General features: G+C 42.8%; 1 protein-coding gene and 1 long non-coding RNA gene across 8 annotated transcripts in view; one reads left to right on the top strand and one right to left on the bottom strand.

The window, feature by feature from the left end:
* Positions 1-25,852, top strand: part of TPK1 (thiamin pyrophosphokinase 1) — an 831,917-nt gene that overhangs the window by 615,005 nt on the left and 191,060 nt on the right. The window lies entirely within an intron of this gene.
* Positions 629-25,852, bottom strand: part of LOC115084564 — a 35,322-nt gene continuing 10,098 nt past the window's right edge. The window contains exons 2-3 of the long non-coding RNA XR_003854595.1: positions 20,685-20,729; positions 629-730 (exon numbers count right to left, since the gene is read on the bottom strand). This is a non-coding gene — a long non-coding RNA (uncharacterized LOC115084564). The remainder of the gene's footprint in view (positions 731-20,684; positions 20,730-25,852) is intronic.

The following is a 25,852-nucleotide window of genomic DNA, read 5'->3' as shown; positions in this document are numbered from 1 at the left end:
TTTCTGTTCACCTTCTCTAATCCAGAGTTTGGTTGCCATGGTACTCCAGCTGCTATTTTTTTCTATTATGCTGAAGTGGGCCAAATGGGGAAAGTATTTAGTTCTGATTGCAGACTAATAATGATTTTCTGTCATTCGCATACATAGTGCTGTTTAAGGTAATACTCTGAGCACAGAAAAGTTAAGTGAACTTGTTCAAGATCACACAGTATGTGGATAAAATGGGAACTGAATGAAGATGCCAGATTTCATAGTTTTAATCTTTAGCACCCTGGTTCTCAGTCTGGTCTTTGGAGACCAGCCAGCCAGTCTGATTTTCAGTATACATGACGAGATATTTGCATGTACTGCCTCCACTCTAGGGAAAAATAGCTCATGCATATGCATGGTGTATATCCTGAAAATCAAATTGGCTAGTACTTAAGGACAGTTTTGAGAACCATGGCTTTAGGACACCACACTGCTCGTCTACTGTGCCACCCTGCAAGCTCATTTCCTTTTTATATTATTTTTGCAGCCCACCCAATGTACTGCTGCTCATTTACTGTGCTTTTCAGTTCTGGCCTTCACATCAGGCATTATAAACCATCATTCGCAGCTGCTAGGATTTTTCATGTCTTACCCTCTCCCCAGCCTGGCTGTTGCAGTAATGGTCCTCGGCCGGCAGGCATGGACCGCAGCTGACTTTGAAGTTTGATGCTTGTGTGCTTCATACCCGTGAAGGCTGTCTCTATAAAGCAAAATAAACCTTCAATAGGCATATTCATTCAAAATAATGATTCAGACAAAAAGCTTAGACTGTTTTTCAAATCCTTTTCCAGGAATAGGAGACATATCCAAAAAAAAAAAACCTTTGCTGATATAACAAATTTGGTGTTTGGGTCATCGCTTGGCAAATAACAACAGATATTTGAGTTCTGTTGAATAGAAACTGTTGTGAGGGATTTTATTTAAGAGATATTCTGTGTAGGTGAACATCTATTTGGCACAGTTTGGAAAAAAGAAGTCCAGGGCATGCCCTCTACTGTACCCTGAACTGACCATTCACCTCCCCCCAGAGCCTGCCACCCTTAATATATTTACCTACAAATCAGAGCAGAATTACTTTTTTGACCCCTTCTCACTTTTGTTGCACAGCTTCCATTGTCTTCCATAGGAAGAAATTTGTCAACTGTTCTTTTCCTCCCATGTAAAATTATGGGATCCAAGCCATGCCACCTTTTTTTTTCTTTTTGCACTGTCATTTTCCCATTCACATTTTCCAACCATCCCTTTTTGGGAACCTCTCTCACACCTTTTACATAAGGATTACTCCTTTCTCTGCTGGAGATTGAGGTTTTTGTCTTTTTAAATACTTTCCCAGACTTTTCCCCAACTATGTAACTCATGCTCTTTTATCATTCATAACTCATCCACACATCCTGTCTTAACAGACACTGCCTGTGCCAACACTCTACACATGCGCCCACAAGCATCAATTATTTATACAATATTCAAATACATTCAAAAAAATAAATTTTGAAAAACAGAAATATAGAAACAAATCTCAAAAGTTCATGCAAAAAAGGAAAAAAAAAAAAAAAAGAACAAGGCATTAAGGGACCTATTCACTAACCCATACTAATGATGCCAGTTCATAAAATGGGAAAATGTGTTAATGTGGTCTATGGTATTTATATATATGCACAAGATCAGAATCGCCCAATCCGGACTTTATATAAAGGTTATGCCCAATAACACTCCTAGTCAGTGTTGTAAAGCGGGAAACAAGCTTTGGACTCTGGTGACAGGTAAGAGGAGAAAAAAGAGAGGAACTTACAAAAAAATGAGTTCTGATTTCTATGTTTTGTCTTTAGTCTTTCCTCTTAATGTTCTTTCATTCCCTTTTGTCTTGGTTTTTCAGATGTGTGAAAGCTTAGGTGCTATTGTTTGTCATTTGGTTCTGTCTCTGTTTCTCCTTTTGAACATAAGAAATTGCCATACTGGGTCAGACCAAGGGTCCATCAAGCCCAGTATCCTGTTTTCAACAGTGGCCAATCCAGGCCATAAGAACCTGGCAAGTACCCAAAAACTAAGTCTATTCCATGTTACCGTTGCTAGTAATAGCAATGGCTATTTTCTAAGTCAACTTAATTAATAGCAGGTAATGGACTTCTCCTCCAAGAACTTATCCAATCCTTTTTTAAACACAGCTATACTAACTGCACGAACCACATCCTCTGGCAACAAATTCCAGAGTTTAATTGTGAGTTGAGTAAAAAAGAACTTTCTCCGATTAGTTTTAAATGTGCCACATGCTAACTTTGTGGAGTGCCCCCTAGTCTTTCTGTTATCCGAAAGAGTAAATAACTGATTCACATCCACCCGTTCTAGACCTCTCATGATTTTAAACACCTCTATCATATCCCCCCTCAGCTGTCTCTTCTTCAAGGTGAAAAGTCCTAACCTCTTTAGTCTTTCCTCATATGGGAGCTGTTCCATTCCCCTTATCATTTTTGTAGCCCTTCTCTGTACCTTCTCCATCGCAAATATCTTTTTTGAGATGCGGCGACCAGAATTGTACACAGTATTCAAGGTGCGGTCTCACCATGGAGCGATACAGAGGCATTATGACATTTTCTGTTTTATTCACCATTCCCTTTCTAATAATTCCCAACATTCTGTTTGCTTTTTGACTGCTGCAGCACACTGAACTGACGATTTCAATGTGTTATCCACTATGACGCCTAGATCTCTTTCTTGGGTTGTAGCACCTAATATGGAACCCAACACTGTGTAATTATAGCACGGGTTATTTTTCCCTATATGCATCACCTTGCACTTATCCACATTAAATTTCATCTGCCATTTTGATGCCCAAAGAGTTGAGCATGCAAGAAATGAGTATCTGGGCATGACTAGGGTGTGAAAGCGATTGCTAGAGAGTGGCTGAGTGGGCATACTAAGCATTTGTATGGTGAGAGACTCCATGAGGATGCTGGGCCAACTGGGGAGGACGGGGACCTGAAGAAGTCATGGAGGAGAGTGTGCATGGCTCAACAAGAGGCAGAAGGAGACAAACAGGCCCAAATGAAGGTTGGGATGTGGGAGCTGGAAGAGGAGAAGGGGAGGAAGGGAGAACAGTGGGGAAAGGGAAGAGCATGCAGGCAGAGAGAGAAGCAGCAGAAGTGGCTACTGGTGAACAGGTAGAACCCAGTAACCAATCTTCTCTACCCATGCAGCACATAAGGGACTTCTGCCTTACTCAGGAGGAAAATGACATCATCCTGGAAAGGGTTATAAAGCACTACAGTGTCCAGTATTACAGGGCATCACACAAGAGGACCAAGGCTGCCAAGGACAAAATCTGGAGCAGTATCATCACAGTGGATGTAGCCTTGAAGTTGCTAAGTACGCTGTGGACCAGTGCCGACACAGTTACCAGGACATCAAGCTGAAGCTCAGGGTCAAAATTTCAGAGATGGCCTGGCACAGCCATCAAACAGGTGGAAAGAGGCCTTATCAAATTCTTTTCATCATACAGAAAAATCAAATGATTTTTCTGTATGCAGTGTTGTACCAAGGGCGCCGTGAGTTTGGATGTTTTTATACAACTCCTGTGTTCTAGTAACCTCGTATGAATCTTCCTCTTGGTCCTTCTTACATATATCAAATTGCACGGACACTGAATTAACATATATAACTCATTCTGAGTCACATGTAGTCAATCCATATAAGTTCACCAGCATTCTGAATTTGCTGATTTCCATTGGCTCCCTGTCAATGTTTGGGCACACATCTCACATTTACCACAACTCTTATGATCTCCAGATGCTAGGTAAATAATGCAGCCTGCCTTATCAGCCATCTTGGGGGGTGTTATTTTTATCACAGCTGCAATAATGCCTGCAGTAAACATCACACAGCTATGTTATATTTACCACACTTTAGTGAATAGCTCCCTAATTAGTCCAACAAAATTGTTCTTAAATGCAGCCCACAATTTAAGGTGGAGTTCAGAATGAAATAAGGAGATTAGATATTCAAAAATAAAAGGAGAATATATTTTTAAAAAAAGAGCAACCTGAGTAGCAGAAAATAGTATATCTCAAATAATGTACACTGACGGGCGGATTTTAAAAGCCCTGCTCGCGTAAATCCGGGCGGATTTACGCGAGCAGGGCCTTGCGAGCCGGCGCACCTATTTTGCATAGGCCGCCGGCGCGCGCAGAGCCCCGGGATGCGCGTAGGTCCCGGGGTTTTTTTCGAAAGGGGCGTGTCGGGGGCGTGTCGGGGCAGGACCGGATGACGCGGCGTTTCAGGGGCGGGGCACGGCGTTTCGGGGGCGTGGCGCCGGCCTGGGGGCGTGGTCCAGGCCTCCGGAGCAGCCCCCGGGTCGGAAGACGGCGCGCCAGCAGTCTGCTGGCGCGCGTAGATTTACGTCTGCTTCTCGCAGGCGGAAATCTAGGGACAAAGGTAAGGGGGGGTTTAGATAGGCCCGGGGGGGTGGGTTAGGTAGGGGAAGGGAGGGGAAGGTGAGGGGAGGGCGAAAGAAAGTTCCCTCCGAGGCTGCTCCGATTTCGGAGCGGCCTCGGAGGGAACGGAGGCAGGCTGTGCGGCTCGGCGCGCACAGGCTGCCCAAAATTGGCAGCCTTGCGTGCGCCGATCCAGGATTTTAGAGGATACTTTTGTTTGTGCCTGCTGCGCAAACAAAAGTACGCGATCGCGCTTTTTTTAAAAATCTACCCCTTAGCCTATGGAGGAGCAGTGGAGCTGACTACCACTACTAAGGAGTAGGGATGTGCTGTTTAATTTCTTAAATTAATGAAAACAAAAAAAAAAATGTTTGTTTTTGTTTTAATGCACATTAGTTTATAGTAGCACACACTAAAACCACAACTCATCACCATCCCAGGCACCATGTTAAATTAAATGCCACACTGTCCAATGTAACAAAAAGAATCCCCAGACTTTCTCCCAATACCCCTCCCAGCCCCTTCATCTCCCTCAACTTATTTTCATAAATAAAGTCTAAAGAAGGGCAGAAGTATTTACAAGAAAATTACACAAAAAATATGAAAGAAATTGCTAAATGAAACAAACTCATGCTTTTTGCCATGCACACCCCTACTAAGGAGGTTTCTGATGAAGGGTAAAAAAGTATGTACTTATTAGAATAGAAAAATATTTCACAAACATTTGCACAGGAGCTAAACAAATTCTACTCAAAATATCTTGATACATCTAAGAAAAAGGTTGTACTTATCTTGAATGACTTTACATAGGTCAGACAACACCCACACTTGTTAACTCATAGATAGGGAATTTTTATTCCAAAAATAAAGTCTCAGATATCGATATTTAGCACCACTTAGCTAGATACGTTTAGACTTATCTGGTTAAGTGGTGCTATTTGAATATTTGGTTGCATTCAAAGGCTGCCATTTAGCCGGATAAGTATTTATCAGACTAAATATCTAAGTGGTGGGCGGGAAGGGGCATCTGGAGTGTGGCTATTTATTCTGCTGACTTAGCCAAATAAATGCTGATATGAAGCCTTATCTGACTAAGTTAGACCTGCTATTGAGTCGGATAAATTTATCTGGTTAACTTTTAGATAGTCAGATATATTCAGTGGCATGTCCTCGCCTTTGAATATCCTGGCTAAGTTAGCCTGATATGTTTATCCAGCTATCTCAGACGGATAGTGTCTGTAGCCACTCTGTCTGGCTCCAAACAGAAAGGGGTAGATTTTCAAAAAACGCGAATAGGCGTACTTTTGCTGGCGCATCAGGTGCAAGCAAAAGTACGCTGGATTTTAGTAGATACGCGCGAAGCCGCGCGTATCCACTAAAATCCTGGATCGGCACGCGCAAGGCTATGAATTCTGTATAGCCAGCGCGCGCCGAGCCGCACAGCCTACCCCCGTTCCCTCCAAGGCCGCTCCGAAATCGGAGCGGCCTTGGAGGGAATCCTCTAACGCCCTCCCCTCACCTTCCCCTCCCTTCCTCTACCTAACCCACCCGCCCGGCCCTGTCTACACCCCCCCCTTACCTTTCTCCGGGGATTTACGCCTCCCGGAGGGAGAAGTAAATCCCCGCGCGCCAGCGGGCCTCCTGCGCGCTGGGCCGCGACCTGGGGGCGGGTACGGAGGGCGTGGCCACGCCCCCGGACCGCCCCGGGCCGTAGCCACGCCCCCGTACCCGCCCCCAAAACGCTGCCGACACGCCCCCGAAACGCCGCGACGACCGGGCCCGCCCCCGACACACCCCCCTCGGAGAACCCCGGGACTTACGCGAGTCCCGGGGCTCTGCGCGCGCCGGTAGGCCTATGTAAAATAGGCTCACCGGCGCGCAGGGCCCTGCTCGCCTAAATCCGCCCGGTTTTGGGCGGATTTAGGCAAGCAGGGCTCTGAAAATCCACCCCAAAGTGAATAACATGTTGTTCTACTAACTTCTTCCTTTAGTGACCTGTCTAATATCTTAGTGAGATCTAAACAATCCAAAGTCAGCTGCCCTTCTTCCACCACTTCATCCGGGAGCTATCATGTTTTGCAGTGGGCAGTTAATATACTTTGGAGGTAGGTGGTATAGCTTCAACTGACATCTTGAGGATCTCTATTAGATACATTTTCTTCATATTCCTAGGAGCCATATTGGAGGTTCTAGAAACTTGAGGACTCTCAAACTCAGGTTTCTGGATCTATTCTCGAAATCCTCCAACTTGGAGCACTGAAACAAATTATCTTTTAATTATGGCTGTGTTGGTGGACTGCACCTCAGACATCTGGTGTTTCAGAACCTCCATTTTATCTCACTGTTTCAACAAAGTAATGTCATGTGCCAAGGCTCTCTTCTGTAGGTCTAACGAAAAAGTCCAACAACCCATCAATCCAGGTTGGTCGTTCCTTACTGATCTTTCCATTGCAGTAGTGGCCTTCTAAACCTTCTCCAATATAATCACTTTGGATTTAGCCAGACTGCTAGTTTAATCCTGACTAGAAAGTATAGGGTGAGGGGGATGGGAGAGAAATATGCAGTGGGCTTCCCAGCAGCTCCTTTAGACACCAAATTCTCATTTACTCTCAGGGTTCCTCCCTCCTGGTTTTTCAGCATAGCCCCAATGCTTACTGCAATCTCAGAAATCACCATCATCTGGGTAAAGGCAATCTTTGTGCAAGCCGCAAAGTTTCCTTCAGTGTGGCGCTCTCTATCGGATCCAGCATAATTTCCACCTTCTTTGAGAGACCTCCACAACCACATTCTCCAGTGCTATCAAAAGCTGGAGGATATTTATGGAAGCCAGGACTGAGTTATATTTTCCTGGGTAGCTACTTCTTCTTTCGGCTACCCCATAAGCGGATATTTATTTTATTATTTTATTTATTTCAGCTTATTAGTCTAATGTTACTGTTGTAACCTATTTTTCTTTGCTGCACTGTTGTTTTCCCTTTCCCAGTTCCTACTCCCTGTTAAATTGTAATTTTCGAACCTGCAGTTGAAATGTAAACCGGTGTGATATTCCCACTAACACCGGTATATAAAAGACTTAAAATAAATAAATAAATACAATAAATATTAAAAAAAAAACTATTGTGATTTACAATATATGAACATAAGGTACAATCATAAACATAAAAATGGTAATAACCTAGAAGCTATCGGAGGAAGATATACAAATCACATATCTTGAGATGAGCGTAGTGATCTAGTAGGCTGGTAATCTACCAACCTCTCATGAAAATATTGTTCAGATATCACCCAGTGAACCAATATTACAATCTTAAAACTAATCCTGGCTACAGCAGGCAGACACTAGACAGTGAAGTTGTTTCAAAGTAGTGGAGACATAATCAGACAATTTTAATCACAAAATTATGTGCGCCAGCCCTATTTTGGATGAATTGAAGCCTTACTAACTTTAACTGTTCACTCTCCACTCCAGTCAGTAAAGAATTGCCATAATCCAGGCATCCAAAAATGAGAGCCTGGACCACCATTCTCATGTCCTTCCTAATCAAATAGGATTGTAGATTGCAAATTTATTGCAGCTGCCAAAAAGACAGTTTCACCTGACTTTGTATTGTTAAGCCTGAATAAAATCAATCCAAGGAATCTTGCTTCCAATTTCAGTTCTAAGGGGTGACCATCCCAACATAAGGGTGGTGGAAATCCCATCCCTGAACATCTGACCCATAAAATGTCTGTCTTTTAGAGATTAAAAACTAATTTATTCTCTCCCTTCCATACTTGAACTTCTGTTGGACATATCATGAACTGAGCAAGGTTTGTTTTTTTTTGCCTAGTCTGTCTCCAGATCCTGTAAGACTTGGCAATCATCTGCTTATAGCATCATTTCAACCCAAGGCTTTTATTCAAGTAAGCCATAGGTTACATGTAAACATGAAAAGGAAGTGCATATAATACTAAGCCTTGAAGCACTCTACAATTGAAATATCAATCCATAGATTCCTCCTTCCCTACCCAAACCTTCTGGAAGCACAGATCAAAAAATGAACCCAGCCATTGCCTAAACATGACCCAGTGGTCCTAAACATGAAGCACTCATTTATCAGCTTGGTACCTCATGGGTGAGGAAAACTCTCATCTTGCCCTTCCTCTTGACCACCAGATAAATGCAGCTTTGAAAACACAAGAAGAAAGCTATTAGCTTATCTCAGAAAGCTCCTGGACTCTGCTGCTAATCATCAGGTACCATCTCAGATCACCATGCTCGTACACTAAACATAGAGGGGCGGATTTTAAGAGCCCTGCTCACCTAAATCCGGGCAGATTTAGGCGAGCAGGGCCCTGCGCGCCGGTGCGCCTATTTTACATAGGCCTACCAGTGCGCGCAGAGCCCCGGGACTCGCGTAAGTCCCGGGGTTTGGCAAGGGGTGCATGTCGGGGGGCGGACCCGGTCGGCGTGGCGTTTTGGAGGCGTCGGCAGCGTTTTAGGGGCGGGCCTGGGGGCGTGGTTATGGCCCAGGGCGGTCTGGGGGCATGGCCGCGCCCTCCGTACCCGCCCCCAGGTCGCGTCCCGGCGCGCCAGCGGCCCGCTGGCGCGCGGGGATTTACGTCTCCCTCCGGGAGGCGTAAATCCCCCGACAAAGGTAAGGGGGGGTTTAGACAGGGCCGGGCGGGTGGGTTAGGGAGGGGAAGGGAGGGGAAGGTGAGGGGAGGGCAAAAGAAAGTTCCCTCCGAGGCCGCTCCGATTTCGGAGCGGCCTCGGAGGGAACGGGGGTAGGCTGCGCGGCTCGGCGCGCGCCGGCTATACGGAATCGATAGCCTTGCGCGCGCCGATCCAGGATTTTAGCAGCTACGCGCGTAACTACTAAAATCCCACGTACTTTTGCTTGCGCCTGATGCGCCAGCAAAAGTACGCCAATTCGCGCGGTTTGAAAATCTACCCCATAGCAAAGATGACAAATGTAACCAAAAGTAAACAAAATATAAGAATTTTCTTGATAATTGTATAAAAAGTAATTTTAAATTTTCATTTTTAGAACCCCTTTGGGGGCAGGTAATGCTGCTTTATGCACTGCTGATATGTCTATAGTTGTTGGGAATGGTTCTTCAAATTAAATTAACTGGCATTAATACAGTAATGCATATTAAATGTCAAATTTGGTGCTTAAAATATGTCAACATGTGCTATCGGTAATGCTTGCATTATTGTTTTTGCAGAAAAAATTATGGCCAGCATGAAAATATAAAGGAACTGTGTTGCCTACATAGCAGCTTGTTAATACTAAAAAGTTAATGCAGATTGTGATAAACCTGGAAGTACTGTGAATCTTTATAAACTGCTAGTGAGATACTTTTATACTGGGAATGTCATACTTTCATTTGCAGTGAGATGCTGAATATAACAAAGCATAGGAATAATAGATTTTCCGAAGAGTTATCTGCCTTACTTTTCCTATTCAGTTAAGTTAATTGTCAGTTTGTTTTGGTGATGTAATTCAAGGTCTAATTGTTTCTTCTTAATAATACATTTTATAGACTTGGTAACTGACAAGGTATATTACTTTGTGACCTTCATTTTACATTTGCAAATTAAAATAAAATAATAGTAATCCTGACAACAAATTATAAAAAAGACATTTGAAAACTGACAGAAACCAGATTTTAACGTTTAAAGGTCAAACTTTTTTCTTTTAGTGGCACCCTATTGCCTGAGGCACTTTGACGTAATTTTATTAAGCCAGTTAGGTTTATTGCCCCCTAACTTTTTAATTGGATTGCCCATTTAGCAGTGGCTTCTGGAGTTGATGTCATTTATATAAGCTCTTTTGTACTGAATTAGTGATTTTAAACCCGAAAGGAGGACTCATCCAGTCAAATATCCTGACACTCGCACAATGCTACATGTGCTAAGTTGCTTGTTAATACCCAGAACATATTAGGATGCCTTTCTTGTAGCATTGCTAGGGCAAAGCTGTGTTCTACCTTTTTAACCAAATTGTCGGGCCGATACAGTAAAAATCGCAGGAGAGCGGGCGAGTGCCCGCTCTCCTGTGCGCACAATTCAGTAAATTAATGTATTTAAATTAGAGCCCGCAGTAAAAAGAGGCGCTAGGGACACTAGTACGTCCCTAGTGCCTCTTTTTGGACAGGAGCGGCAGCTGTCAGCGAGTTTGACAACCGACGCTCAATTTTGCCGATGTCTGTTCTCAAACCCACTGACAGCCATGGGTTCAGAAACCGGACGCCAGCAAAATTGAGCGTCCGGTTTTAAACCCGCGAGCCGCGGGCCCATTTAAAAAATTTTTTTTAATTTTTAACTTATTTTAACTTTTGGGGCCTCCGACTTAATATCGCCATGATATTAAGTTGCAGGGTGCACAGAAAAGCAGTTTTTACTACTTTTCTGTGCACTTCCCCGGCGCCGGCAGAAATTAACGCCTACCTTTGGGTAGGCGTTAATTTCTTAAAGTAAAATGTGCAGCTTGGCTGCACATTTTACTTACTGTATCGCGTGGGAATGACTAATAGGGCCATCAACATGCATTTGCATGTGGCGGGCGCTATTAGTCTTGGGGGGGGGGGTGGACACGCGTTTTCAACACGCTATTACCCCTTACTGAATAAGGGGTAAAGCTAGCATGTCGAAAACGCATGTCCAAATGCGGCCTGTCTGTGTGTGTTGCAGAAATAAATTTATTATATGTCGGTTATATTTTCATTGAAGTTGCTTGGTTATTTTTCAGACTATACAAAGAAATATTTCCTATTTGTTGACCACAATAAAGCTAATAATCAGCTACTTAAAGCAAATAGTCTTTAAAAAATGGGAAGCCATATGCCGTGCTACTTTTTTAAAAATCAATTTTGAGCCTAAAAGTAATGTGTCATGAACTTCAGATAATATAATTTTCAGTTATTTTCATTTAGAAAAATAAGTTACATTGACAGGGTGACAATTAACCTCAGTACTTATTTTATATATATTTGATTCTTGATTTCATGTTCCAGTTAGAAGATGAAAAACTCTTCCACTTTTATGAGATGTGTGAATGAATAGGCTATCTTTTTGAAGGAATGAATACGTTAATGTCAAGTCAAATAAAGGATGGCTGATAACAGGCTGCCGGACCTGAAGAGAAGAAATGACATTTGCTCACAAGGGATCATAGCTTTTGGTACTTTCTTTCTTTAAGAAAAGGACAGGCCTTTTCAGAATATTAGACTTGCAATGAAATTTCAGTTGACAGTCCCAGGCGGTAATCTACCCTTTGAGAGAATATTCTATATAATGAATGACATCTAGACAGAGGTTGAAAGTAGTGTATCGGGAGATAAACTAAAGGCAATAATATTGGGTCTCTTTGGATGACAGCTGCTGCAAGTTGTATAAATGATGACTGGGGAAAAATGCCTTTGTAAGAAATCTATTCATCCAAGAAACACATGAAAGGAATGAAATATTTTTTGAAAAACGTGTGCTGTAATCTTTTCTCGGAACACATTTATTAAGCAAACATTGGAGCACCTTTTTTCTACATACTGCATCTTTTCTCAAAATAGGACGTCCACATGTATCGCTGAAAGGTATTTTATTGCTGTCGGTCAATTTCAAGGAGGGGAAAACAATTTAAAAGCAATAGTGATAGTATTGTAAGTTTATTAACCATTTTAAACTAACATTGGTGTTTGTAGGACAAGAGAAGGAAGAATCTAACCAAAGAGTGCCCGCCATAGATGATGTACATTTAAAGGTTCTGATGGTTGGAGTACATCTCTCACTGGTCCCCTTCCTATTGCCAACACACCATTTCTTTGTCACTTAGCTCTCTTTCTCCTAACCCCATCCCCCCAATGGTGACACTTGGGGCAGGGCTATATATCCACGATGTCATTTTTTATTTTGTCTCCATCTGCTGTTAGAAGTGCACAACCCACTTGTTGGAATTGGTCTGGTGCAGAGGAAGAGGTGCATTAGCAGTGGGAGGTAAAGAGTCATGGATGGGGACGGGCAAAGAGGAACATAATGGGAGGCTTCATGGGAGGTGGTACAGGGTGGTGGAGCATCAACCTGGAAGGAGAAGGCAAGATGAGTATTTAGAATCTTATTTATTTATTTATTTATTTAAAGTCTCTTTTATACCGACATCCGTTCACACATCGCATCGGTTTACAATTAAACAGGAACAGTTGGGCAGAGCCCTTACATATAACATAGAAATACAAGTTAACTTTTGGGCAGGGCCCTTACATGTAACTGAGAACAATGAGGCTAAAACAGGGATAGGGGATAGAACTGACTATGCCGGGCAAAGTCCATAAAATCAATAAATAGATACAGCAAATCACTATATACGTATAATCAAAACTATATACATAGCTATGAACATTAATAGCTGCCCCCATCTTCACTGAGAGATGGGGGCAGACTGAAAAAGTATAAGAATCACTGGATAAAACAAGGCAAGAGGAGGAAGGCAACCACAGAGATAAAGAATTATTAAAGGGATTAGTAGGTGGTGGCTTCACTGATGGCGAGGAGAGTAGGATGAGGTACTTGCCAGGTACTTGTGACTTGGATTGGCCACTATTGGAAACAGGATGCTGGGCTTGATGGACCCTTGTTCTGATCCAGTATGGCAATTTCTTATGTTCTTATGTTATGAGGCATCACTGGTGAAAGGGATTGGAGGTGAGAGAATGGAAGGATCATTGATGGGACAGGGCAAGGAGATGGAGACATCACTAGATGGGAAGCACAAAGAAGGAGAGGCATTGCGAGTTAGGGGCAAGGCTTAAATTAATTTTGAAGATGGGAAAAGGAATCATCATGGGGTAGGAGAGAGGGCCAGGAAGTCATTATTTAGAAGTTGAAATGGGGTTGGAAGCCATCAAGGGAAGGGAAGAGAAGGGTAATAGGGCCGGTAGGTGTCAGCAGTGGCTAGGAAAGAGGGAAAGGCAGGGCAGAAAGGTATCAGTGATGAACTGGGAAGGGGAAGGAGTGGTCAGGCCTTGGAAGACAAGTTATCTTATGGAGGGATGAGAAGATAGAGGAACATGCTGTAGCCCAGTAGGTGGAAGGATGAGGATGTGTGACAGCTTAGAAGGTGGATGAATGGGAGAGAGGAGAATGTAAATGAAGAACTTAATGGCCATTGCCTCCATTTCACATCTAACTGCTTGTGTCTATCAGCTGTTCATTCTGCCATTATGTCCACAGGGGCAGATTTTAAAAGCCCTATGCGCGCCATGCCTATTTTGCATAGGCCCAGCGACACGTGCAAGCCCCAGGATGCACGTATGTCCTGGGGCTTTGTGAAAGGGGCGGGGTAGGGGCAGGACCGAGGCCTCCAGCACAGTGGCCATGCCAGGGGATCGCATACCGGCACTCGGCCGGTGCACACAACCTACGCTTGCCTGGAGGCAGGCGCAACTTATGGAACAAAGGTTAGGGGGGTTAGGGCGGGGAAGGGGGGGCGGAAGGAAAGTTCCCTCCGAGGCCGCTCCGAAATCGGAGCGAACAGGAAAAGCCATCGGGGCTCCCCTAGTGCTCGGCGCGTGCAAGATGCACAAGTGGCACCCCCTTGCGTGCGTTGACCCCAGATTTTATAACATGCGCGCATGTTATAAAATCGGGCATAGATTTGTGCACGCCGGTTTGTGCACACAAATCTACACCCGCGTGTAGATATGAAAATCCGGCCCACAATATTTTGCGGTTTTCAAACAATATCAGTGTCAAAAAGATTTGTACACAATAAAGAAATAATTGTTCTGAGATATTGGTACGATCAGACATGCTGCCAATTGGGTTCTTGTACAACAGCATATTCAGGTGTTTTATTTTACTAGCAAAACTGCAAGAATGAGGCAGATGCAAAGCATCAGCTCCTTTAACTAATCTTTGACAGTTATGAGGATGAGAGTATCAAAAAAAGATGTTCTTAATGATATAACTTCACTTTGGAGACAAACGTAATATGTTTCGTGGTTTAATCAGCTCAGAAATGTAAAACACAAGGTAAACAAATAAGTTGTAGATACATTTTTGTTGGACTAGCTCAATAAATGTAAGGTCCATATTCAGCAGCATGGGAAGCGGGACTTTACCCGGGGAACTTTTATGGCAAAACATTCATCAGGGCTTACCCAGTAAGTCTGACGCTGAATCTACTTGCCTAGATTTACCCGCATAACTTTAGGGTAGCATTTTCTCTGACCACACTTACCTGCATAAGTGTAGCTGGATAGCGCAGTCTGTATCAGTACTACCCAGATAAACTTAAGCCCATTCCAGGAGCATCACCATCCTCCCTCTTGTTACGCAGATACATTTTACTTGCATAAAAACATTAGCCAGCAAAATTCTCTCCCCCCCCAGCTAAAATGTTCAATTACAGTTCTCTATCACGAGCAGGCATGAATTAGCCATAACACATGATTGACAACATCGGATGGCACTGGCAAAGGCTTTACTGGGTGTGCACATGTAACACCCCTTACCGCCAAGCACCTGCAGCATAGTGCGCTGCATCCATGGATCCTGTCTAGAACTTCCTGCACTCCTGAGCTTTTTTCATACGTCCTGCAACCGAGGCTTCCTGTAGCGCTGGCTGATAACATCACTCCCTGACTAGATATAAAAGGAAACCCTGAGCAACCAGCCAGTGCCTCAGCAACATAGCAACAACTAAGAAGCAGGTAAGTAAACTTGCTTTATCTGAACAAACCCCATTGAATATGGACCTCCATGTGACTTGCTTTCTACAGTTATACTCACTTCATTGGGCCATTACAGAATGAAATAAGGATGATGTCTGAATGTTCAGGTGAATTCTAGGTTTTACTACAACAATATTTGAGGATTAAAAGAAAGGGGGGAAGGTGATATGCCTTGTAATCCTTGGGTTATATTTGTTTACAGACAGGCCGATACAGTACAGTGCGCTCCGACGGAGCGCACTGTTAACCTGTCCTTGGACGCATGTTTTCCCTTATCCCTTATTCAGTAAGGGGAGGAAAACGTGCGTCCAACCCGCGGCACCTAATAGCGCCCTCAACATGCGCCCTCAACATGCAAATGCATGTTGATGGCCCTATTAAGTACTCACGCGCGATTCAGAAAGTAAAATGTGCAGCCAAGCCGCACATTTTACTTTCAGAAATTAGCGCCTACCCAAAGGTAGGCGCTAATTTCTTCTGGCACCGGGAAAGTGCACAGAAAAGCAGTAAAAACTGCTTTTCTGTGCAACCTCCGACTTAATATCATGGCGATATTAAGTCGGAGGTCCAGAAGAGTAAAAAAAGTTAAAAAAAAAAAAATTGGAAGTCGGCCGGCGGCTGTTGGGTCGAAAACCAGACGCTCAATTTTGCCGGCGTCCGGTTTCCGAGCCCATGGCTGTCAGCGGGCTCGAGAACCGACACCGGCAAAATTGAGCGTCGGCTGTCAAACCCGCTGACAGCCGCCACTCCTATCAAAAAGGAGGCGCTAGGGACACGCTAGTGTCCCTAGCGCCTCCTTTTGCCTGTTTTTACCGCTGGGCCTAATTTAAATACTGAATTGCGTGCACCGGTGAGTGGCTGGCGCGCGCTCTGGGAGAGCGGGCATTCGCCCGCTCTCCCGTAGACTTTACTGAATCAGCCTATTAGATGTGTAAAAGGTTTAAGGAAGGGATGGAAAAGTGAGAGAAGCAAGCAGTACTATAGCAGAGTATGGTAAAGAGTGAAGAAACCAGTGCCTCTATTATATCCCTTGTACATTTCTTTTAAATAACTTGTTCGTTTTAATCGCAAATGTCAATGTTACTGGGTAGTTTTAATGTTTCCTTTCCTGACCATAAGGTCAAAGATGGCATGGTTTGAGCTGCAAAAATGTTCCCCTATAGGTGTGTCATCTTCCGTGGTATCTTCCTCCCTGGGATTTATCTTATGTCTGTGGCCTGTTTCACCAGTGGAGCATGGTTGTTCATAGTTTCCGCATTGATTAGTGCTACAGTAGTAGAAGAGCTTGTTGGGATTAGATGGCTCAAGGGAATTGTCATAGCATTAAAGAGCCTTTCACTGGATCAAACATAAATCAGGTTGGGAGGGACTAAAAAGAATGTCCTATGCATGGATGATTTTGTAACAAACAAAAGTAGTGGGCCAGGTGGTGTTTGCTAGTGCCAAATCTTTTCTCTGCCACCCTCCATCCTCTCATCTTCTTTCTCTTCCTCCTTCTTTTCTTCCTCTCATTCCCTTCCTTCCCTGCCATGCTAACTGCTGCAGCAAGAGTTGGGCAGCTGGTGGGATGAACTCCGTCATCCATCAGAATTCAGGATGGGCAGGCAGCAGTTAACAGCCTTTTTCTATCTTTAGCAGCTGGAGGGATGAGCTTAATCAACTCCTAAAGCAGGGAGGTGGGCATGCACTGATCTGAAGTCTTTGGCAGCTGGAAAGATGAGCTCTGCCAGCTTCCCCATCCCTTCCCAGCACCATGAGCATTTTTTAAACTCACTGGCCTGTTTCATGCACTTCCTAACTGCTGATCTTACAAGCTCAGCAGCCAGGAAATGCTGGCAACTAGTCCGCAAGCTTTGAAAATGCTGGTGATGCCTGACTGTATCTGTGGCACTTTGCATCAGTCTCTGGATCCCTTGAATTGTGGCAAATTAATGAAAAGCAAATTTGCCGCAGTTCCCAAAGTTCTGGGTTGATCAACAGGTATGAACCAATAGGTAATTACCACTGGGCCAATGTGAATAGAGTTGGTGTCAGTCCAATTACAGGGGCCATAACAGAAGCATTCAAATCATAAGTGCTGTCAGATTCCTCCAAAGCTGTGAACTCTGCTGCAAACTTTGTTACTGATTTAATTTGACAAAAGACACAGGAAGGGAGAGAATATGATTCTTTTATGCTAAGTGTTTTCTCCTATCCTGTATCTATGAAAAGAAGATCTTTATGAATAGATCCTTAAACTTATTTAATGTAGAGATAATTGTAAGATGGTATATTGCAGAGTTCTGTGCTGCCTTCTGTTTGAATTTCTGTTTGAACCTTGCTTCTCACCAGTTTTAATTTAGATTAGGTATCTACCAGAAAGCTAGAACTGTGATTCGTTCTCCAGTAGCAGTGGCTATAGATTTTTTATGAGATTTTTTATAACTTAAATGTTATTAGCTTTTTAATACCAAATTCAGTAAATTTGAACAAACGTGACATAATAACATCCAATACAGATTCAGACTAACAGCTCAGTCATCCTACTCTTCTCCCAAGGTCCATCCCATAATCCATCTCCCCCTTCAGTCCCCCACAAGCTCCAATACTCAAACCACCCCTGATTCTAGTAGATCGAAACCCAACTCTCCACATATCATATCACCAGATCCCAAAAATGCTTAGACTTATCCGGTACAACCTTCATGTATCTGTTAGAACCTCCATTTTGATCATTGACCTCATTCCCGCATACCACTCCGACATTGTTGGCAACACTCTACCTCTCCAGTTCCCAAGAGCAACCTTTCATCACACCAGAAAGAGCTTTTTAATTAGATACCAAGTTCTCTCATTGACTATCAACTGGAACAGAGAAAGATTAAAATTCTCAACTCATCTTGGATTATTCTTTTCATTATGCCGTTACTTGCTCTCTTAACTTTCTCCCAGAAATCAGCTATAACCGTACAGTTACAGCTACAGAGGGTAACTTTCAAAGAACTCCACGCGGCTTATGTGCATATGTGGCTGCTCTGAGGTTTGAGCTATGCTGGTGCTTGTAGTATTGTGCTAAATCTCATGAGTGTGACAATACAGGCATCTGCACAACTCAGACTCGCAGAGCCATGCCATGCCTTGCCTGTGGGAAGGTGCAGGGTAAATGGTTGGGGGACTTCCAAGGCTGGGGGTATTTGGTTAACTGGCTGTGAGAGTCCAAGGCAGGGATTTTAAGGCTGATGTCTGAGAAAGGGTTCTGAGTCTAGGAGAGGGTCCAAGGCTGCCTGATTATTTGAGGCTGGGGGCTGGGAGTCCAAGGTTGGCTGGACAGTTTGAGGCTGGAGTGGTCTGAGACTAAGGCCTGAGGATTCTAAGGCTGGCTAGAGAGGTCTGAGGCAGGCAGGGCATCCAAAGCTAGAGGCTTGATGTCTGAGCTGGGGGGGGGGGGTGGTTCCTGAGTCTAGGAACTTAAGCTCCCTTTCTTTTTACAATTTGATAATACTAATATTGCATCTGTGGAGGTTGCTTGAGATTTGGGAGTGTTTTTTGATACAGTTTTTAATTTACAATGTCATTTACATGGAGTTGTGAAAAGAGTATTTTTTAAACTTAGAGTATTACAGCGATTAAAATACTCTCGCCAAAGATGACTTAAAAAAACAATTATGCAAGTGTTTCTTTTTTCCATTATGGACTACTGCAATGCACTTTGCATTGGTTTACCGAAATCTCAACTGTAGGCGTTTTATGTTGATTTTTTCTGTTTTTTATATTGATGTATTTTATGTTTACTAATTTCATTTATTTGTTTTCTGTTCATTTATTTTGTTATTTTATTATGAATGTTATATTATGAACTGCTTTGATTTCTAAAAGTGGTATAGAATAAATTTTTAAATAAAATAAATAAATAAAGTGGAAGCTTTCCAGCTATTATTAAATGCAGCATCTAGAGTAGTGGTGGGTTGCCCCTTGTCTGCTCATATTACTGCTATTCTAAAGGAGCTACACTGGCTGCCTATGAGGTTGCGAATTAGGTTTAAAATCTTAACTTATCATGCTCTGCAAAGAGAAGGCCCATTATAAATTAGAAATTTATTAAAGTCATATTGTCTGACATGAGCATCGCGTTCAGAGAATCAGCTACTATTGATGATTCTTTCAGCCAAAGCAACTTGGTTGCAAGAGACCAGATGTTGTGCATTTACTTTTGCTGCTCCTTCATTCTGAAACGCTCTTCTGTCCGAGTTGCATAAAATCACAGATTACAGATGTTTTAGGAAATCATTGATGGCATATTTTTTTAGGCTTCTTTTTAATGGAGATGTCATATTTTATTTACTTTATTATTATTATTATTATTATTATTATTTCTTTATTTAATTTTAAATGAAGGTTACAAAGCAACCATACACATCTTTGTACAGAAATACAAGAGATCTTTTCCAAGTAAAATATTATAAAGAATTATAAGAATCAAATAAAGAAATTACTGCAAACTTTAATTAATTATCTCTATTTTGGGCACACAATCTAATATTCCAAGGGGTATCTAACAATATGAGGTGAGTATAGGTTTTCCTTGTTTTCATGTTTAAATTGTTTGCAGTTTCTATATTTGATATTGTTGTAATCTACTTCGAACACAAATTTTGGTAAGGAGGTGGAATATAAATTATTTTAAATAAATACCCCTCTTGCTTTCCCAGTCCTCAGCTCTTTAATTGCCCCAATCAATTCTAGAAAACCAATGGGGGCCTCTAGCCTCATCTAGTCCTGCTCTTCCAAGTTTGAGAACTTCGCCTGTTCCAGGAAATCTGCCACTTAATGGTCATCTACCCCTTCCTGTGTCTTATATAGCAGTTCATAAAACCCCTTGAAAGGTTCTACAAGAACTTTAGAGGTATCGGCTCTTCCATTTGCCAGTTTCACTTCTTTGATATTGTTCAACTCTCTCTTTTCTCTTTACTGCCTGGCCATCAGGCCCTCTGCTTTATTACCCTACTTGAATTATAGCCTCTTAGTGAATTTCATAAGTCCATTTGTCCTATCTTTCAATAAGACATTTAACTGGCTTCTCAACTAGCAGAGCTGTTTATACCATTTCTCTTTTCCCTCATATTTCAGTTCTATCAACTTAATTCTTTCTCATGCTCTCCTATCTTAATCGCCCTCTGCTTTTTCTTATATGATGCTACTGAAATAAGATGACTTTCCTCATTGTGGCCTTTTCTGCTTCCCACAACATCCATCATCTACTTCTCCCATGTCATTAACTTCTAGATTCTCCTCCTCCCATCTCTGGATTATTCATTTATGTGCTTTGCTATCCTTTAATAAGGACTCATTTAAAATCCAGTTACTGCCTCTCTCGGTGTCTGAACCACACTGAAAAAATATTGATATCGGGGTATGATCAAATATATGTATATATATCTCACAACACATTTAATTCCTCTCCAAGCATGCTTCTCCCCTTGCTACCACATACTTGTATACAATTTATATGATGCAGAAAAAAAGAATATATGCCCTTACCTGCAGATTCAATCTTTCCCGTACATGAATCCCAATTTCTTCATTCTGCAATTTAAGAATTTGGTCAATCCCTTTTCACTTGCACTCTATGACGCTGAGCTCATTCTATCTATTTCATGATCCAGGGTCACATTGAAATCCACTCCCATCAGTAATTAACCCCTACCTTCTCTCTATAGGAGATCAAAAATATCCTGGAAAAAAGTCTGGGAGACTCATTGAAACTCATATTCAAGAGAGTAATTTCCTCCCCATTCTAAGTGTCCTGCAGAAAGAGCTATCATCCCTGCTGATGCAGAATCATCTTCTTATATTTAAATTCCACATTTTTGTCCCATCAGTATAGCTATATCCCTGGTCTTTCCTCCCTTCAGTGATGTCCTGTGGCATTCTCCAAACCATTTTGCAATTAACTTATTCTAGTATTTAACTGCAGAAAAAAAATTCAATACGCATCTTATATAAAACCTGCAACGCTTCTTTACTTTAACAGGATGGTTTAAAGCATTCATGTTCCAAGAACATATATGTATCATCTCCATTTATCCCAGTAGATCCAGTTTTCCAATGTGTACATCTAGTCATTACAGAGAGCAGGGCGCTAAATAGACTACAAAAATCATAGTCCAGTATACCTTTCAACAGTTTTCACACTCCCAATATCTTTACTACTGTGTCCACTAGCCATATGCTAATTGAAGGAGTAACATTAAAAATAAAATTCTGCATTTGCACCTTCTGGGACAACTCCAGTTTACAACTTAGTCTACCTATCATGTCTCTTCATTTTATGACTGTTCCTTCCTGCTCTAGCTTTGCTCTTTTGGGCAGGCTCCCTACATTCCAATGTCTGAATAAACCCATCTCTGAATAAACCAGACATTATCCTCAACTCTAGCAGTCTTTAGCTTTGCAGTGACTGACTCTTGGCAGGCTGAAAAAGCCAGCCACTCCGTACATCTTCCAGTGCAGAGAACTTGTTATTGATCTGCATGCTGCTCTCCACTCTCATAGCTGGACTTCTCCTTTCATGCTTCCTCCTCCCAGTACTTCTGTTGGAGTGCAGTGATGTTTCCTGGGCTTGAGGCAATAATCTGCCGCTATATTTCTATAACATGGCTTCTTTGGGGGATTTAAACTGTTTCCTCAGTCTCTCATATAAAAACCTTGGTCTCGCTGGTTATAGCTTTTTGTCATGCAATGGTTTTTTTTTTTTACACCAGCGAATATTGCTGTTTTCCTCAGAGTTTAAAAATGTTAATCTAGAAAGATTGCCATACCATTTCCTTTATACTCAAATGAGCTCAACTCCCTCACTTTACATAGCACCCATTCTTTGACCTGGTACTTAGGAAACTTTATCACAAACGCCAAGGGGTATTGTTAGTGTCTTGCCTTTGTTTCAGTGCCCAGTGGCCTCTATCAGTATCTACTTTTGGGTCTGTAATACCCAGGGAGAGAAGTTCTTTTAACATGTGCTCTAGGAAGGTGTTTGTAGGTCGGCCCTGCAAACCGCCTCTCTTACCTCCAGCCTGAAGCCACTTTGGTTCCACCAGACCATGGCGGGGCAGGCTGCTGCACTCCAGCCAGATTGTCGCTTCTGCGGCAGGATGCTGCTGACTCCCCAATGCTGCTCTAGGTGCACACATACATCTCTCTCTGATTTAAAGGACCCATGGCAGGAAATTCCCCACAGCGCCCATTGATGATGTCATGTCATGTGGCCCATAAAAGGGCCTTTCCTCTTATAGTCCTTGCCTCGGCAGTAGGTCGACTACCTTAGGTAGAGCAAGTTGCTTCAGCATGTTCCTGGTCTTCATTTCTGTATTCCTGGTCTTCATCTTGGCAGTCCTTGGTCTTCTTCTTCTTCATCTGGTCCCCTGATCAGTCTTCAATTTTTCATATTCATCCTGTGGTCAGTCTTCGGTGCTTCAGTGTCTCTTTTTCCTGCCTGTGCCATTCCTCACCTCCCAGCCTACCTATCCATCCCAACTTCCCTCGGATAGATCTCCAGTTCTGACTTTGGCTTGCCTGACACTCAACTATGACTGAACTCTGCCTGCCACTGACCACCACCTGTTTCTCAATTACTACTGAACTCCACCTGCCACTGACCACTGCCTGACTATCAACCATGACTGAACTCTGCCTACCTCTGACCACTGCCTGACTCTTGACTATACCAGAACACCACCTTCCCTGACTGCTGACTGTCTGTAACTACACTTATACTCAGCCTGCCCCAGATCCTGATCTGTGACTTGACTGTCTCTGTGGATCTCTACCTCTTCAACAGAGGCCTGTGCCTAAGTCCTACTGGCCCTGGCATCTGAGGGCTCAACATAAGAGGACCAGGGGCTGGTATAGGTGAAGCTCCAGTTGGGCCTCTGTAACAGCCAGCTTCACCAGCCGATGGTGGAGACCTGCAGGATTCCTCCCTGCAGCTTGTGCCAACTTCACCACAGTCCAAAGATCCATGCCCGCAACTGAAGGCAGGCACATTATTACCCGCCAACCTCTCTAGAACTGCAACTATTCTAATATTGGAGCAGTAAGACCTATCTTCCAGTCCACAATTTTCTCATTTTAGTCCACAACTTATTTCCATAGTGTTACAGCCGAGTTAGCTGCAATTGTCCCACAGTCTTCCAAGTCAGTCACTCTCTACTCTAATTCTTCCATCTTAAGGCACATGCCATCCAGTGTTTCATTATTTTCTACTATTGAATTTTTCACTGAGAGCCAGTCTTTTGAAAAGTCTGCTCTAAGATTTTTTTTATCTCCGACAAAATTAAAGACATTGGGGTAGATTTTCAAAGGGTTACATGTGTAGGTTACTCGCATAACTCCCGAAAACCTACCCCAAACCCCCTATACGCGCCGAGCCTATCTTGCATAGGCTCGGCGGCACGCACAAGCCCCGGGATGCACGTAAGTCCCGGGGCTTTCCTGGGGGCGTGTCGGGGGCGTGTCGTGGCCGGCGCATCATCATCATGGGCATTCCTGGGGCGTGACCGCGGGCGTGGTTCTGGTCCGGGGCGTGGCCGCAGCCTCCGGACCATCCCCCAGACCGGAACAAGATGCGCCGGCAGCTGGCCCGGCACGCACAAGTTACGCCTGCCTCAGGCAGGCGTAACTTTTCGGACAAAGGTAGGGGGGTTTTAGATAGGGCTGGGGGGGGTGGGTTAGGTAGGGGAAGGGAGGGGAAGGTGCGGGGGGGTGGAAGGAAAGTTCCCTCCGAGGCTGCTCCGATTTCAGAGCGGCCTCGGAGGGAACGGGCAGCGCGTGCAGGGCTCGGCGCATGCAAGGTGCACAAATGTGCACCCCCCTTGCACGCGCCGAACCGGATTTTTGTTTGCGCCTGGTGCACGAACAAAAGTACGCGCTCGCTCTTTTTTATAAAATCTACCCCATTGTGTCCTTCTCATTCGATCCAACATGCTTCTGCTGTTCTCATTTGCTCCACATGCTTCTGCTGTTCCAGCCTGCTCACTTCCTGTACCTCTGACTCACCAACTCTTTGGTTGTAATCAGTGATCTGTCTCTCCTCAGTACTTCAGGTTCTACTGGAACACATAGTCAAATCACCAAATATGATTTCCAGATTTCCTCAGATATACATCAGGTTGAGGGGAAGGGGAATAACGCCCACTAGTTAGATGGAGCCTCAGAGAAACATATCTACCATCATTGGCATTCACTAGCTGCCTCATGTTATAAGTTTTAAGCTCTGGGATGTAAGTTACTAAAGATGTAATCTATAAGGGATCCATGTACCCCACTATCAGATCTTTAAACAATATTAGCAAACAGAGTAATAGAAATTGAATGATATTAAGTGTAAACGTCTACTACATGAGCATAGCATATAGGATAAAAAAATTAAATAGCGCCTTAATTAACATTCTTGATAATGTTGTGTTGACCTAGAATTAGTAGTTATAATTGTAAAAAACTAGATAATGCACAAAACTAGATAATGACCTAGACTATGTATTAACTGTTTGTGTTAAACCTAGAATATCAATGCTGACCTAAAATGGGAATGTTGATCCAGAAACCGAACGATAAATTTGTAAACCATTGTGATCTTAACTTGGAACAACTGTATATAAAACATCCAAATAAATAAATAAATAAATAAATAAAATGTACTCTGTATACTTCACGTACTATAGCCCGTTTTCTAACGAGGGATTTCAAGTTTTGAATCTGTAGTTTGTTGGCTCACAATCAGGGACCCTGTCACCGAGCTGAAAGAGCACTTCCCCTAGCTGTTTTCTCAAAGCAGACTTTAGTATTATAGTATTAATATTTTAAGAATTCACCTACTGCTTTTAGATATGTATCCCCCATCTTTTGGATCAGAGCATGTATGGTGGTATCAGGTAGTTTGGCTATGTATAATGAACATTTTTGTACACAAATAGTGACAGATAATATAGAGTTACAAGTTCTGTCAATAATAATTAATATCACCCTGGAGAATATTATTTAGATCAATTGAAGAATGCTCTCCCAAAACCCTACTGGAAATTGATTACATTAAACATTTTAAAAACTAACAAAAATAAAGGAAATTCATTAAAAAATTGATATGATACACATAACATAAATGCAAAAAAGCCAAAAAATTATGATATTACCCCTCAGCACCTTAGCTCTGCACTCATTATAGATTTCTGATACATAACAAATGACATTATATACCATTTTTTTTACAAATGATATTGTATCACTGTTTTGTGACTATATAGAATGTTAGGGTCAGATGCTAGTGGGTAGATTGGTTCATTTCCTGGGATGACATGATGAAGAGATATCCAATCAAATTATTCTACATAATAGTGAAAACCAGTCAAGGGAAAGTAAGTGTTATTGGATCAGATAATAGAGTGAAAAGATTTGGAATTTGTGTACTAATGCTTACAGTATAACAAAATCGTTTAACTGAAAGCTAGTAGTGGGTGAAGATGATCTGAATGTGGTTGCACTGCAATAATGGTTCTGTGATAATGTTGACATCAATGAAGAGAGTGCATTGTACAAATCAACTCCTCTTGTGCCTTTCATCGATTCAGGCCTGCGATACTCTAGATGAGGGGCAGGGGGGCGGGCCTGCACTAGCCGGCAGCAATCGCACCGTCGCGGTGCGATCGCTGCTGGTT

This window comes from Rhinatrema bivittatum, chromosome 2, assembly GCF_901001135.1.
Source record: "Rhinatrema bivittatum chromosome 2, aRhiBiv1.1, whole genome shotgun sequence".
Classification (NCBI taxonomy): domain Eukaryota; kingdom Metazoa; phylum Chordata; class Amphibia; order Gymnophiona; family Rhinatrematidae; genus Rhinatrema; species Rhinatrema bivittatum.
This window is presented reverse-complemented; position numbering and strand designations above follow the sequence as displayed.